The following is a 4,361-nucleotide window of genomic DNA, read 5'->3' on the forward strand; positions in this document are numbered from 1 at the left end:
TAAGCCCCCAAGATTTAAAGATCCAATCCAAAAATGAGATGAATATACACTTTTCAGAGGAAGAAGTACAATTGGCAAATAAATACATGAAAAAATGTTCCACAGCACTGGCCATTCAAGAAATGCAAATTAAAACAACACTGAGATGCCATCTCGCCCCAGAAAGAATGGCTATCATAAAGAAATCAACTAATAATAAATGCTGCAGAGGCTGTGGGGAAAAAGATACCCTTCTCCACTGCTGGTGGGAATGTAGACTGTACAACCACTACGGAAATCAGTGTGAGAAGTCCTCAAAAACTATAACTGGAAATCCCACTCAGTCCAGCAATTCTACTTATGGGTATTTTCCCAAAAGACTTGAAAGCATCATATCATAGTGTTATATGTGCACCCATGATTGTGGCAGCACAATTTGTCATAGCCAGATCTTGGAAACAACCAAAATGACTATCACCTAAGGAATGGATGGAAAAGACGTGGCATTTTTTTTACAATGGAGTGTTACTCAGCTATGAAGAAACACAAACTCAGAGCCTTTATAGGTAAGTGGATGCAACTCGAGGCTATACTCATAAATGAAATAAATCAGACTCACACGTGTAAATATCATATTGTCTCCCTAGTGTAAGGACCTGAAAGAAGAAATAAAACCTGAAAGGTGTAGTAGATATAGTAAAACGGAAAGAAACTGAATTTATGGATTAACAACAAAGATGAGAAAAAGGAGAAAAGACAGGGAAAAAGAAGGGGGGGAACATGCAAGTAGATATACAGGACTGCTGAAAAGATTGCTATAATAATTTCCATCAGTGTTTTGAAAATAGCAGTTAATGTGTAGAATTTCCACCTTGACTAACTCTGTACTGATACCTGTGATCTGAGCTACTACATTGAGAACAGTAACATGTAATTCAAAAACCATTCTTGAAGACCTCTCATCTTGATTTTCTAAATGTGTACTGTTTCTAATGTCTTATCAATTATTATTATACTCTCCTTAAAATAAATTTTAAAAAAGTAAAAAAAGAGAAGAAAAAAATTAAAGTTTCTTGAAAGCAAGTGATAATATTCAAATATTTGTTCAATCTTACATAGCTATATGTTAATTTGAGCAATAGATTTGATGATAAAAATAAATCGTATAAAATCATAGTTATACGATTTATTTGATATTCTTGTTTTGATAATCTGTAGCATATATATTATTGTATATTACCCTGTTTCTTTGTTTCTGCTTTTGCTTTTACTCTTCAAAATAAAATAAAATTAGAAAGAAAAACTATTCCAAGAGAATCAACTATTTGTATATACTTATACAAAAGTATATTGTATACTTATCTGTGATTTATACCTATCATAATAAAATTATGTATTATATCCATAGACTTTCTATGTATGCAGTGCAGTGTCTACAGGGTCTCACTACACAGATGGGACTCGTAGTGATTCTTCTGTTTTCAGCCTCCCAAGCTCTGGCATTACAGGCTTGGGCCCCACGCCCAGGCTCAGAGGCGGTCTCAGCAGTCCCTGCATCTGCCTAAGCAGGCACTTTAATCTGCCGAGCTATCTGGCTGGCCCCAGACATTTATTTTTTTCTTGGAGAGCTTGTCAAAATTTGCCAGCAAAATATATATAACCATTATATACATATAAACTTTTTATGTAATTTCCATGCAGCTTTCTTTCTTGAATCGTTCTCATCATTTGTAAACTATGGCAGATTGTGTTCAGAGTTGTGGGACAAATGGACTTCACTGCTCCTTTGTGCTTGCTGAACAAATAAAATCTGAAACCCTCAAATCTCTTTTCCTTCCTGTACACACGTTATTCTTTAAAAAAGCTGAATGCAATGTGCTAAAGGTCAGTGTTAAGTTTTACTTGCTAAATACAAACAGGACACTTGCCATGAATTTGTTAAAACTAAGTAAGACGTTCCCTAGCTGGTGGCTTCTGGACCATGCTTCAGCCTCTGTGGGTCACTGGGACCAGTCAGATCAGGGAGGTCGTGTCCCACATTCAGCACAGTTAATATCTGTGGGGCTTCATCAGGCAGACGGCGCTACAGTAGGCAGTATAAACGGCACCTGAGAAGGCCAACACCATAGATTAAGATCTTCTTTACAGACTGAAGTTAGAAACCTGTTTTGGGAGGGTTTTTTTTTTAATATGTTCTCACCGGAAACCCAAAGCTGAAATTTATCATAAAAGATATTAATAACAATTCTAAAGGTAATGAATAAATTTGTCTTTGGTCTCCAAATAGATTGGAATATTTTAAATTCCAATTGAACACCTCCAAAACATCCAGTTATTATTGATTACAATAATATCAAAGTGGGAGAAATTTAAGAGGGTTCAGTGGTGACAGCACTGAAAAATTTGCAGTGCTTTTCCATAATGTTTTGTAAAAATTATGTTGCTTTTCCATAATGTTGTGGCACTACAATACACAAGAATACTTAACACTTTTTAAGATATTCAAAGAACATCCAAAGCCAGAACCCTGAAAATGTTATCACACAGTTCTGCCGACCACCTGAACCGTACTTTTTAAAAGTTTTATCAACATGAAATTCTCTCCTAAGTCTCTTACTCTCAAAAAGGCCATAAAGTGCATTCACCAAAAGTCTTAAAGTAAATCCATTGCACCAAATGCGATGCGAAGGCATCCTGAAGTGAACACCACACTGGAGCTTAACTGTCGAAGTCTCACACGCCAGGACAGCAGTACCAACGGGCAAGGGCTCGTAGCAGTGTCACAGCAGAGTTCTTCATAAACGCCACACATATGGCACATGGAAAGTATTCAAAGCTACAGATGGTTCAATAGGGAAATTTAAAACTATATCCTATTAGCACATTTAACCCAAGTGAACCTGGATCTTTCTATGACACACCACTCAGGAAACGGGGTCAGAATAAATTTCTTGGTCAAAACAAGCTTGTTCATTTTCAAGTCAGTGGAGAACACTCCCTGCTGAATCAGGCAGCAGTGAGCCCCTCTGCTGTAGTAGTTACTCTGTTCCCAATATTAACATTGTGTTCAAAAACTTTCAAGGGTCAAAGTGAAAATTATCATTCTCTCTACCAAGTAAGTGTAATCTATACTGATCTAAAGTCAGGTCCAATTTCTTAATGTGAAGCAAACAAAAATTCAGAAGCTGTAAACTTTTCTAATTTAAGTAAATGACACCTAGGTAGGATAGGTGATAATTCATGCTCAAAGCTAGTAAATTCTGGAAGGACAAAAATGCATTCATCGGTGTTCTGTAACACTAGAGAAGATAGAAGGGCATTTTGAAGTCACTGGCAGAGTCAAGAGACAGCATTGTGTTGGTTAATGTCATTTACGTGGGTTTCACATGGTAACAACTTGAAGTTTCACATTATGCTAAACATCAAGCATATAATATTTAGATTAACTTTTGATTGTCAAAAATAGTGGTTACTGGTGCCAACTGATTAAATCAAAATATTGTGCCACGTCATCTCAACAAAACGGGAATACTGAGGACCTACCGATTATTATCATTTTACAATATTATAGGAATTGGAAGTCAGAAGCTATAAATTTATGTCAATACTGCGTTTGGACGGCCACAGTATACATTTAAGGATGGCTTCGTTTAGATGATTGGAAAAATGCTCGTGGAATGAACACTGTATCTCAACTGAATCTGGTGGACATGGTAGAGAAAATGGCAACTTTAACAAAGGCGTGCTTCCGAGGGCATTTCCTTTAGAGGGGCTGAGGTTTTTCCACGCTACAGAAAGGCTAAGTGGTACAGTGAGGCTATCTTAACCAAACTTCCACTCAGGCAGTTATGGTACGTGTTCCCAGACCACCATCCTTCTGTCCACCGTGCTGGCTCCAACATTCCATGACCCACTACAGTCCTGTGGTCTTCCTTGCTTTGCAGCGTGGCAGCCTGGGCTGCTATCCACTGAGTGGGTAGACCACCAATTCCTAGGCAGCCATCATAACAGCTGTATTTGGAATCTGTCCCACCAAGTGAGTTGGTAGACCACAGTAGTGACCCATAACCTTCTTCCTGAAGCACTGAAGACAGTGTCTGAAAAAAGGATCTATATTTTGTTCCTTCTTCCCAGAGTCTTGTTCTTACAATTCCATGTGGATAGGCTATAGTTGCGGCACAAGGTTCCAAGGAGGCAGCAGCAAGCATTCCCACAAAATCTGATGCTTCTTTCACAGACTCCTCAGCACTTTCCATCATCGACGCAGTCTTACAAGCCAGTAAGTTTTGCTTTATACTTTTTTTTTTTTTTCCAGAACCAGGGATTGAACTCAGGCCCTTGTACCTGCCAGAGAAGTGCTTATTCCACTGAGCTATCTCCCC

General features: G+C 38.0%; 1 pseudogene; it reads right to left on the bottom strand.

Moving 5' to 3' along the window:
• Nucleotides 1-3,940: 3,940 nt before the first annotated feature.
• Nucleotides 3,941-4,361, bottom strand: part of LOC101575804 — a 13,779-nt pseudogene continuing 13,358 nt past the window's right edge.

This window comes from Octodon degus, unplaced genomic scaffold (genome assembly GCF_000260255.1).
Source record: "Octodon degus isolate 3935 unplaced genomic scaffold, OctDeg1.0 scaffold00228, whole genome shotgun sequence".
NCBI classification, from domain to species: domain Eukaryota; kingdom Metazoa; phylum Chordata; class Mammalia; order Rodentia; family Octodontidae; genus Octodon; species Octodon degus.